This window comes from Leptosomus discolor, chromosome 9, assembly GCF_034619465.1.
Source record: "Leptosomus discolor isolate bLepDis1 chromosome 9, bLepDis1.hap2, whole genome shotgun sequence".
NCBI lineage: Eukaryota > Metazoa > Chordata > Aves > Leptosomiformes > Leptosomidae > Leptosomus > Leptosomus discolor.
The window spans coordinates 17,027,373-17,039,937 of NC_141399.1; positions in this window are offsets into that span (position 1 = coordinate 17,027,373).

Genomic DNA, 12,565 nt, shown 5'->3' on the forward strand with positions numbered 1-12,565 from the left:
CCCTCTGCTCCAGGACCTGCCGGCCCCTGGGTGATCCCTGCACACCACCATTTCCCCTGCACACCATGCTTCCCTTCAAGGCAGGTGTGTGCAGCCGAGTCCCGTAGCTCTGCCCTGGTCCTTCCTGCCCCTAGCTGGGCACCTTGGAGCCCTTCAGGTGCCAGGTGTGTACCTTAGTTCCCCTGCTCCACTCCTGCCAGGCTGGGGCCTCTGCGGTGATGCCTGCAAAGGCAGGAGCTGCCTCCTCCCCCAGCTATGGGTACGACCCCCTGCAAGCACCACGGAGCTTGGCCCCATGCCCCTCACCCTAGCAAGATCTTCCCCCTTGGCCTCAGAGATCCCATCCACAGGTTTGCTGCCTCTACTTCTACAACCCTGCTCCCACGCAGGGTAATGAGGCATTAAGGATGCTGAGAAAGCACAAAAAGGGGTGCCGGAGGGGAAGGTGCCCTGATCTTAGACCCATCAATGTGGATGGGTGGGCCTGGGCTGTCTACCACCAGGGTGGTCCCCGTGCCTCTGAGCCTGGGACCCCGGGCACGACCAGGGCACGGGGGAGCCAGGGCCATCCCAGCACAAGGGACACAGGGAGAGCGATAGACACCCACAAGCAGACATTACAGCTGTGGCAACTCCTGAGTGCGGGGTCCCTCTCTGTCGCAGTGCCCCTCCATTCCCCCAGTTACACCAGAGGGAGAGGGGACAGTTTGCGGTGCAGGGTCTCCAGCCAGGCAGGGCCACCTTGTCACCTGGCACCCACTGGGGCTCAAGGAGGAGGAAAAGGGGGTGTCTGCTCCCAGCCCTGCTGTGATCTGCCCCTGCTGCCACCTTCTTTCCCAGGGATGGCTTCTCAGAAATAAGCAGGTTCCATCCTTTGCCCTCACGATTCTACTCTGTCTTTCTCTGAAAAACAAGGAGTTTGTCACCAGCTTCTCATCACCGGCCACTCCGTCTGCGGGAGAGGGCGGCTGCAATGGCCCCAGTCAGCAGTACAAATAAATGGCCCGAAACACGATACGCGGGAGCTTCCTGGGATAAAAGAATTTCTAAGGAGAGGTTTTATTTTCGCCTCAGAGCCCCAGTCTCTTGTGGTCTGGTCCAAACACAAAGGCTGTCCTGAATTTCCCGTCTCACTTTCTCTCCTTGCAGCTGGCGCGTTGGGCAATGCTTTGGGGCACACTCTCCCCTGCACCAGCTCCTCGGCACGCTGGGCTGAGGCGATGGCAGGTTAGACTTCCCCAGGCTCTTGGTATCCGTGGGCCACTGGGGTCTGGCACAGCCTCTGGGCCCCCAGTTGCAGTTCTGGGGGTGGTGACACACATTTGGCAGTGAATTAAACTGGAGCAGCCACAGCCGTAGGCTGCTCTCAGCTCTCCGCCCTCCAACCCCCCCCCCCCACCTGCCTGGTGCTGGGGGTGCTCCCTTGAGCTGCGATGGGGTGATGCCAGGTAGGAGAGGGAGTGCTCAGTCCTGCCCCAGTCCACCCTACCGGGACCTGCCCCCTCCCGAATGGGTGTGAAGGGTCCTGGAGACCTGCAAAAGGAGACAGGGCCCTGTGGCTTGGTCCCCACCATCCGCTCCCTGTCACCATGAAGCCTGGCTTGCTGGCATGGAAAGGGTCCTGGCCCCACCCGGTGTATCATTAACCCAGAACTGAGCCATTAACGGCTGACTCTCCCAAATCCCCATAGTTATAAATCAGCCTTCCCCATAACTTCCTGCTCCCCTGCTACAGTTTAAGCCTGTGACTTCCTGTCCTAATTAACCAGTGAGGTTAATTGGCCTCCAGCCTCTTTACACCTCCCAGCCTCTCTGAGGGGTGGGTCACTGCATCCGCCGTTCGTGCATTGACCCTTGGACCCCCCCGAGTTCTCCCCCAGGACCAGGGATGGGAAGCACTGACATGGCCACATTCACACCACTGCCGAGGGCAGCTGCCCGCCTGGCCCAGCTCCTGGGAGCTGCTTTTCGCCTCCTCAACCCCTGCCCACAGGCCTGGGGTTTGCACTCACCACCTACCCAGTGCCCTATCCCCGTCTTCATCCCTATTCCTGTCCTAATCCCCATCTCTATCCCTATCTCCATCCAACCCCCATTCTCACCCCTGTGCCTGTCCCCATTCCCATTTCTGTCCCTCTCCCTGTCCTCATCACCATTCCTGTCCCCGTACCCATCGCTATCCCTGTCCCCATCCCTGTTCCTGTCCCCATTCCCATCCCTTTTCCTGTCGCAATTCCCATTCCCTATCCTGGTCCTCATTTCCATTCCTGTCCCCATCACACCCCTATCCCCCATTTCCCCCCTTCCCTCCCTGTCCCATCTCCTCCCTAGCCCTGCTGTGTGGCAATGCCAAATGCCCCAGGCTGCTCCCGGATGCCTTGGCACAGCCCGTGCCAGCTTCCCACTCTGGCCATCTGTCCCCCGCCTGTCTGCCGTCTCACGCCTCCTCCTCGAGGCCAGGGGTCCCCGTCTCGCCTGCCCCAGGTGGCAGATGCCAGGGTTGGTGTCCCCAGGGAGGAGGAGGATGCCAGGAGGGAGCTGAGCGATGCTGGCAGCTGAGTGGCAGAGATGCCTGGACCAGGTTTGGCGGTGCCTCTGTGCCAGCCTGGGGATCAGCCTGCTATCCTCCACCCCGGGGAGCCCACGGGGACCCTAGAACCTGCTCAGCCCTTTGGGTCACACCCTGGTGCCAAAGCATCCCCCACAACCCAGCACAGCGGGCTGGGGGTTTGGGTGCTGGGACCCCTCTGTGCCGCTGCCAGCCAGGCTGGCAGGCATTGCCTTCGCTGTCCTGCTGCTGGGGGAAGCATTCCTGCTTATTACAGCCCTGCTGATGCTCCCCAGCTGCCAGCCCTGTGCCAGCCCTGCCTGCCCTGCCTGCCCAGGGGGCCCGTGCCCGGGCAGGGCCGGGGAAGGGGGGGCGGCAGGGGTCGGGGCTCTGCAGGGCCCATTCGACCTGCACAGCTGCATAGCTTGTCTCCAGCTATTAAACAAACTCCTCCATCTCTCCCCCCTCCTCTCGGTCCCCTTCCCGCCTGCCAGACACTGCTTAACCCTCTGTTGCCCCGCTCCTCGCCCAGCAGCCCCTGGGAAGACGCATCTGCCCCTCGCTGCACCCTGGAGAATGAGTCACAGAAGCGACCCCCACCTCGTATTTCCAGAGCCCCTCAACCCAGCTGGGCAGTGGCGGGTGGCCCTCCAGGTCCCCAGGGTGCCAGCGGCCTGCGGAGAGCAAGGCAGGAGCGGGCAGACCAAGCCAGGGCTGCCCGCCAGCTTGCCAGGCACCCTGCCCACCATCGCAGGGCTTTGCTGAGGGCATGGTGGTGAGTGCTGGGCACCCACATTGTGGGCAGGGCTGGGAGACCCTGTAGGTGGGGGCTGGGAAGGGGGGCAGAGGGCTCAGGAGCTGGGCAGGGCAGGGACTGGGGGATGCAGACAGGGGGCTGAAGGCAGGGGGATGCAAGGTCTCGGGGGATGCAGGGACTGGGGCATGCAGGCAGGGGGATGCAGGGTCTGGGGGATGCAGGGACTGGGGTGTGGATGCAGGGTTGGGGGAGAGAAACTGCAGTGCAGGGCAGAGGCTATGTGAGGGCTGGAGAGGAGGCGGCGTGTGGGGTGAGAGGCTAGGCCTTCCCTGACCCATCCCAGCACTCTGCTCTTCCCACTCCGCTGTGGGAAGTGATGCTGGGGGGTGCTCCAGCCCCTGGGAGAGCTCCAGCTGCAGGTCTCCCCTGCAGACGAGGGCAGGTAAAGGAGGCAGGTAGGAGCAGCAGCCGTGGGAGTCCCCCCAGGGTGGCTGCTCCCTTTCCTCACTGCTGAGAACAGCACATCTTGGTTCACAGAGGCAGCAGTGCCACAGTCTCACGCTTCCAGCGCAGCTCAGCCTGGCAGTGCCACAAGAACAGTCTCCACCCCACCCAGTCCCTGCAAGATTTCCGCACGCTGCAGCTCCCAGAGATTCCAGCTTCATACATAACCCTGAGCAGCTCCCACTCAAGAACTGCTGAAAGGGATGCAAGGAAGGAGCAGGATTTGCCCATCCAGACTGAATCAAGACCTCTGGAAGTGTTGACTTGGTAATGCACACTCTGCTGTCACCATCCTAGCACACTGTGGAGAGGACAGACCCTGCCTGGCCCCTCCAGGACCTTCCTGATTGCCCTCTGCCTCCCACGCTCCCCCCCCGGAGATGTTTGGGATATCTGGGCCTTTGCTGCTCCGGCCCCAGTGACAAATGCTTGCCTGAGCAGGGTTTATTATTGTAAGAGCCTGGAGGTGGCTCTGGCCAACTTTCTGCCCTGGGCCAAGCCAGCAGCTGCAGGGCACCCTTTGGCACAGCCACCCTGGGGATGAGCTGTCCCCACCCCAGGCAAGCTCTGTGTGCCAAAGGGTTGGGGACTGACCCCCTGGCATTGCCCAGCACCCCATGGCAGCCCCCAGTCCCAGGCAGAGGATGAAAGTGGGTGCTCCATCCTTCAGCTGGCAGTGGTGGGATGGGGGGGGGGGGGGGGGGGGGGGGGGAAGTTGCTGAGAGCCTCCCCGAACCCCCTGCTGCTTCTCCCCTGCTCTGCTCCCCGGCCGGGCTGTTGTGGGCTGCAGTGCCGTGGGTTCAGTTATAGATGGCCGAGGCGCGGGCTTGCCAAGTCCTGCGTGTTTGGAAGGCGCCGTGTTTGTCTTGGCAGGAGCAGGGATGTCATCTCCTCTGCCTTGCACTGTGACGAGCTGGGAAAGCCAACGGGGGGTTGTGCCGGAGCGGGTGCCCGAGCGGGTCCCCTGGCAGCAGCAGAGGGCTTTGCCCCAGATGGGCAGAGTGAGGTCCCGGCAAGGCGAGAGGATAAGCAGAGGGACCCAGTGGGTGCGGTGAGTGTGACGCAGGAACAAGCTGAGCCTGTCATCCCCCGGCAAAGCAGGTTTGTCCATCCAGATGTGCCCTGCACCCAGAGATGCCATCAGGCAGTACTGCCCCGAGCCCAGCCCCTGCACCAGTGCTGGCCCTGGGGTCATCGAGCCCTGCACTTTGCAGGTGGGGAAACTGAGGCAGGAGGCAGCGCCAGAGGGTGCTGTGGGGCAGGGGGCTGAGGGGCTGGGAGCAGGGTGGGCGCTGGACAAAGCAGAGTTTCTTGGGCAGAAGGCAGCCCGGCCGCAGCTCTTCCAGGAGGGGATACAGCGGGGACATGAAAGGTAGCGCTGGATCAATGCCCAGTCCAGTGCCAATGGCAAAGGTGTTTGAAGAGCGGCTCTTGCCTTGATGGCAAGACTCTCAGCAGATCGACAGCTGCCTGCAAAGGCAGGGGCAGATCCTGCTGAGGGTCCCCAGGCAGAGCAGGAGCTCATGAGGGAGGGGAGATGAGTGTCCTGGTAATGTCTGCAGTGTGACATGCTGGAGGGCAGCGGGTTGGCGAGAGGTCGAGTCTTGTGAAATGGGAATTGCTGGGGTCAGCACTGCCCCCGGGACTGGGGCATTTCACTCCCCAGCTGCACCCCAGGAGGCTTGGGACAACAGTGCCAGCACACAAGCCCTGCCCAGGACGGTGGGCAAGGGATATCTGGTGCTGCCTGTGCCAAGCCTGGCCGTGGGGACTGTCCTGCTCTGCCCTCTGCCAGTTTCTGAGCCAGGGGGACAAGGGGGATACCCACCCCCAGCTGCGGTTTGCTTGGCAGTGCCAAGGTAATCTGTCCTTGCGGCTCTCCAAGCTCCAGACACAGGAGCCATCACCCACCCTTGTGTGGGGGGCAGCCCCACCTTCTCCATCTCTTCCCCCTGGCCCCACGTGCACATCCCCAGGCTCTGCAGCAGCAGGAGCATCATGGTGTGCCCGACTAGGACCAAGCACTCCCAGTGCCCTCCAGACCATGGCATGGCGTGGGACCACATCTGTGTCACCCCACGCGTTGCCATGGAAACAGGCAGGCGCTTCACTAATGGAAACCAGACCTGAGCTGGTGGTCCCAGCTCCAAGTGAGGCAGGTCCCGGCCCCCCTGGCTTTGCCATGGAGCGCAGAGCCTCTGGCCTCCCCATCGCTGCTGCCTGGAGCTATTTTCCAGGCTCCACAAACGCAGGGACATGCTTGATATTGTCTATGAGAGATGAACAATCAGGTAACTCAAGAGTTTTAAGAAAACCTCCCAATTTTCTGGGGCTACCAACTGCTTTCAAGAGCTTGGGAAGGCAATGTGGGCAGAGGGTGGGAGCCAGCGGCTCTGCAGGATCTCCCTGACACGCTGACGCGCCATGTAAGTGGGTCAGTGGTACAGCTGTGGGCATTGGTGGGCACGGAGGAGCTGGAGAGGACAGGGCGGTGGCAGACGGAATGGCTCAAGGGCTGGAAGAAACTGGGACACCTCTGTGCACATGGGTCCTCCCAGAGAAGTTGGCCTGGGAGCTGGATCAGCGCACGGGGAGAAAATAGCACCAGGCAATTGGAGGGGATTTTTTGGCTGGGGGACTCAGCGATCACTCAGCTCCAAGACCCCACGCCAGGATGCATCCAAGGGTGGCTGCCTTCATCCCAGCAAGGACAGAGGAATGCTGGCCACAGCCGCTCGCCCAGCCACCCTCAGCATCCCGCTGGGGTGGAGAAAGGACATTCATTCCAGCAGGAATCTGGAGTCCAGACTGGGTCTGTGGTGGGAATACTGGTGGAAGGGTTCTCTGTGGAGACTGGGGGAACAGGGAGAGCCCTCTGCTGACCCCTGCAGCCATGCTGCCCTTGGATCCCCCCCTCCTCTCCCAGAAGCACAACCTGCCTCTCCTCTTCCTGGCAAAATTCTGTCGAAATGATGCTCCTGCTCCCGGGTCGCCTTGACAACCGGCAGGCATGACAAGGGTGGTAGGGGGATGCAGAATCCGACCCCCATCACTCCCCCCACCCTGGACCACTTCCCAGCACCTCCACAGCCCCATCGCTCCTGGCTGGGCTCCAGCCCAGGGGCAAGTGAGGCCCAGGCAGCAGATGCTGATGCCGATGCCAGTAGGTGCCTCGCTGGGAAGCTGCCTCTGTGCCTTGCCCTTCACCACTGTCCCTCCTCGGCTGCTGCCTGAATCTCAGAGCCATCAAAGGCCACATGGCCTGGAGCATCTTCCCCACATCCCTTCCAGGGTGAAGAAGATGCTTTGAAAGCCCCTGGCCCTTCTCCCCTCCTCTGCAGGTTAATTTCCATTTTTTTCAAAACTCCACAGAAAAGGAGCCTTTTTCCTCTTTGTTTCTCTTCTTGCTCTTTCTCTTTTTTTTCTTTCTTCTTTTTTTTTTTTTTTTTTTTCCGTTGTCTTTGTCAGCTAAAAATATGCAACCCACCAGGGAGGGCGGGTGGAGGGAGCTGCTGCCGCGCCAAAGGTTAGCACCAGTCCCAGGTTGGAAAAGCTGCTGGAGTGGGATGCAGATGCTCCCCACCAACTTTTAGAGGGGGGGTCCTGCCCCAGAAGATGCCCCTTTGCCCGGGCCAGGGGTCAGGGCCTTGCCCCTGCCATGCTGAGGGCTTGTGCGGGAGGCAGTGAGGTTTGGAGGCTGAGCCTGCTCGAGACATGGTGTGACACCCAGCGAAGCAGCTGAATCTGGATCCGTCTGTCCTGGTTATTTCCCAGGGGGTCAGAAGAGGCCCAGGGATGCCCAGCAGGCAGGGGTGGGTTGTACAGGCACCCCGGCATGGAGATGACCCTGCAGGGCAGGGATTAAAGTGGCTGAGGCTGGGGGTGGGTGGGCAGGCAGGCAGGCAGGCAGGCGGCCCCAGGCTGGAGCGTGGGAGGGAGGTGGGCAGCCACGGTGGAGTAAGGATGTGACTTACCTAATATCCCACTCCACCATGCAACGGACGGAAGAGAAAAACAACCCGGGGGCTCGTTGTCTTGAGGAGGTGCTGTCAGGGGCCGAGAGGCACCGAGAGGTGTCAAAGCAAGCAGAGAAATTAAATTGGGATGAATCACCCGGAGCCAGCAGCATTCACCTGAGCCACAAACCTGCCACAAACCCAGAGAAAACATGTTTCCCAGCTCCCAGGGTTGCAATTTTAAGCCTTGTGCAGCTTTGCGGGAAGGTGATAAGCTTCAAAACTGGCTTACAGGGTTTCTTTTTCCCCCTCCAAGGATAGGAATGTTGCAGCAGGATGTCTCAGCGTGGGGGTAATGACCAGCCATGGTCTCCCCTCTGGGGATGGTGGTCCAGTAGTGTGATGCAGGAGCCAGGACTCCTGGGCAGGACCAATTCTTGGGTGTCCTGCAGTGCAGAGAGTGGGTGCTGGGTGGGAGGAAGCAGGCAGGAGACGGCCTGGGGTGCTGCAGTGTCAGCAGGACAGGATGCTGAGGGTGGGGGGAACCCACTGTGGAGTTAAACTTGTTTGGGAAGCAGAAGGCAAACAGCAGGAACAAATTCCCTGTGCAGCCCTAAGGCAGCTGTGGGTCAGGGCATTTACTAGCACCCTGAGATGGAGGTGAGGATCGGGTAGGTGACTGCTGCTGCTGCTAAAATGGGGAGATGTCAACGCAGGGGCACCAGGCAGCGCTGCTTCCACTGGGGGGGCTGGCCACTTCCCCACAGTTGCCTCCACAGCTAGAAGGGCTGGGGACAATCCATCCAGGTGATGTCTTGGCCACATGAAACAAGCTGGCAGCCCCCAGCCCTGCGGGACAGTTCAGGGTGTGATTTATGGAGCGAGGGTTTAGCCAGGAGGAGGAGACAACACCGGCGCACACATGTCAGGCGCTGATGGAGAGGAAAGGGCTGCCAGAGCAGGAGAGGGGTGAGTCCCAGGTGGCGGGGCTAGAAATTCCTCAGCCTTCTCCAGAGCTCGGATTTACTCCCAGGGCAATGGAGATGGCCCCACCCCAGACAGTGTGAGAGCTTGGGGCATGTCTGCTCTCAGGAAAGCATCCTGGTGCTCAGCTGGAGGGAGAGAACAGAGTACATCCCAACTGGGGGGCTGGCTGGACAGACCTCCCCCCCAGGCCCACAGACCCATGTCCCAGGTGTCCACGTCTCCTCCCCAGCAGAGACATCTGGGAAGAGGGGCATTTGGCAGAAGGGAAACTGAGGCATGGTGGGGGCTGCCTTTCCCCGTTGCAGGGAGGGCATTCAGCCAAGGTGGCGACCTGGCAGCTCTGGGTTTCCCAGCCACAGCTCGTCCCGGGAAGCTCGCTCAAGGGCTGCTGGGGCCATGGGGCTCCTCCACTGCCTGACAGGCAGGCAGCTCCTAGCAGAGTGCTGCCTGCACCCGGTGTTTGGAGAGCCCGCACCGCCTCTGCTGGACAAGGATCTGCCCATGGGATCAAGGTCCCGGCTCCTGCCCTCGCACCCTGGACAGGTGGCATCGGGTGTCCGCAGCTGCGAGCGCCTTTCATCTCCTTCCAGGCAGGGGCTCACTTTCCATCACCTGCTGCCCTCCAGGCTGGAGGCCAAGGGAGCTGTGGGCAGGGCTGATGTGCGAGACGTGGCCACGCTGCCCGCACGTCCTCTGGCTGGAGCGGGGGTGGCGAGATGCCTGAGAAGGGTCATGGGTATCGAAGTAGCATCCCGCCCCATGTACCCCGTGCACCCCGCTCCCAGCTCCTCGGCTCAGGGTGGGCTTAGCTGGGATGAAGCCTGGCAAAGCCCTGGTCGAGAGTCAGCAGCTCTGCACACCTTCCCTGCAAAACTTTCCATTGCCTTTAGCTCCTGCAGTTAACGGGAAGAGCAGGAGCTGGGGTGCAGGTGGGGGGTGCGTGTGTGGGCTAGAGGGAAGGGGGTGTTGCTGGGACATGTGTGGCCAGCAGCATGTGTGTGTCCAGGCATGTGTGTGTGTGTGTGTGTCAGCACATGTGTGTGTGCCCAGGAGCGTGTGCATCGATGGGGATGTACACACACACACACACACACACACACATATATGTGTGCATTTCCGAGCCAGTGCTGCACGCCTGTGAGACTGCAGCATCCCTTTGCTGCAGCGTTTCTCAGCGTGTGCAGCTTAATGAGCCAGCACAGCAGAGTTAATTGAGGGGACAGACAAGCAGAGCTCGTCATTAAGGAAAATGCTGCAGCAGGTACGGTGACAAGATGCCGCCTGTCCCCCCCAGGCTGATGGCAGCCCCCGCAGGGGACAGTGACAGCCTGAGTAAGACGGCTGAAGACAAGCATCCCACATGCTGAAACCCTCGCCCAGGGCCAGCTCCATTAGCAAAAGCAGCCAAGGAGCAGGAATTGCTGCTCCCTGCACAGAGGAATAAATCTGTCAGCCCTGGCAGGGGAGTGCCAAGCCCTGGAGCCGGTGGCTTGCCTACAGCCCTGCCTGCACACTGCCCAGAGCCCTGCTTGCACCTTCCACCTGGAACACGTCCCTGCTGATGCACACTTGCATAGTGTGGTGATGAACTGGCTGCCAAAGCTGCCTCCTCATCTCCCACCATTAGGTTCCAGAGTGAACGTGCAGCAGAGGGGACAGAACAGCCGGCTCCCAGCAGCATGATGAGCCTGTGCCAACAGCCCACGAGGACGGGGAGCCTTGCTCAGGGCTGTCAGATTCTCGCTACAGAAGCTCAGAGAACTGGAAAGGAGCCTCCACCGCCTCCACATCCAGGAGCTCCCACATGCCGCCCCTCTTTTCCTGTCCATGCCTCTCCCTAGGGTGCCATGTCCCCACAAGACGTGTCCACAAACCCCCCGGGGGAACATGGCTGTTGCTATGGGCATCTCCATCTCAGGGGCTGGGAATCTGTTGTTCTGTCCCTTCCAGTAAGTGTTCACTCTGAAACCTAATGGTAGGGCAGGAGCCTGTCCTGGAGGGAGGAAGGCATCCTGCTGGAGCAGAGTCTGCCCCTCTGCCTCCTCCCTCCCATCCCTGCAGCTCCCCTGTCCCTGCCCCAGCCACCAGTGCTGCAGGCAGAATAAAACCCTCCTGGAGTGAGAATCCCCCTGGCTGGATTTGATCCCCTCCCTGACAGGGGGCTCATTCAGTAGCTGCTGGGCTCCCGTCAAGGGGACCAGAGTGTTTATGAGTTGATAACCTTATCGCAGACACATCCCTAATTAAGCTCATTAGTTCTTTATGATAAACAACATATGGGCTGGGGCCAGGGTGTTTGGTGGGGCCACGTGCCCTCCAGCAGCCATGCAGCCCATGGGGCGGTGCAGGCAGGAGAACAGGCAGCCCTGTGTTTGCACTGGGCTCACCCTCCCCTTCCTGAAAAGGACCTTCAACCCCATGGCTTTGCTGACCCTCCAAACCCTAATATTAGTCTTGGGTTTCTCCTCTGGATCAGAGCAGGGCATGCAGGAGCGAGGCTGGATTGCATAAGGCTGCTAAGGCTCTGCTGGTGCTACGGGAGCCCCCTCCTCCTCCCACGGGGGAGGCCCATGGGATCTGGGGCAGCATGACAGGGACCTACTGTCTCTTGAGGGCCTGGAGACAAAGGGATGGCAGAGAACAGCAGCTCCGTACTTTCCACAAGGAGAAATGGGGGGACAGCAGCTCAGCCTGCTGTTGAGTGTGTGACCCTTGGGGCTTACGTAGGGCCTGCCACCCACCCCAGGATGGTTTCTTCATCATCTTCATCAGCCATCATCTGGCTGGTAGCTGGAGATATCCACCTGTCCACCCATGCATTTACTCACTGACTCACCCATCAACCCACCCCACCACCCGCCCTTGATTTCGTCCCTTGTTCGGGCCATCTCTCTGCTCTCCCTAAGCTCAGCGTGCTCGTGGTTTTACACCCCCCCTCCCCCCCCCCCCCCCCCCCCGAATGCTCATTAAGTACCAGCCCACGTCTCCAGGGCCAGGCCTGCCAACGGGGCGCAGGGAGGGCACCCGCTCGCTCCCCCTCCTCACAGCCCAAGCCAGCCCTGCCGTTTCTTATCTCTGAGATCCCACCTTGCTGGCGGAGGAGCAAAGCAGGACGCTGCATCCCTGGGGAGCAGCAAGCCGAGTGATAACAAAATCACAGCAGCGAGGAGAAATTACCTTGCCTGAATTTTAAAAACTTCTCGCCGAGGTTGCCGTGGTAACTGAAAGGTGCATCACGTTGCTCTGACAACCCCGAAACAGCCAGGTTTTTGCCTGGTGGGTTCCGAAGCAGCAGGTTTTGGGGAGGGGGAGCCCAGTGTAGTGGGGAGCAGGTGGCCCATGGGATGTTCAGTGCCGAGCACTCCCCAGATGGAAATGTCCCACTCCCCATAGCTGCCAGCCGCATCACCACCCCACCCCACCACTATTTCCAACCTCTCCCAGTCCATCTCTCCTGGGAAGCTCTGGAAGAAAATGGACCAAGGGTCCCCAAGCCCAATCGTGTGGTCCCCTAAGAAGGTAGCAGGGAGGTGGGACAGGCTCCATGTTGGTCCACACTGTTGCGGGCATCCCTGGCACCGCACAGGAGTAGCTGGGAGCCTCAGCAGGCAGCCTGCGGACCCCCCCTGCACCCTGTTTGGCGGGGGGTTGTGCACCCAGCATGGCTTTGAGCTCCAAGCCCCCTGGTGAGCAGCAGCAGCATTGTCCCAGTCCGTGTAAATCACTCTGCCATGGAAATAGACCCAGCGGAGTCGAAAAATAGCAGGTGACTCACACAGAGCAAAGGGTCCAAAATAGCCCCTCCGGAGTTCT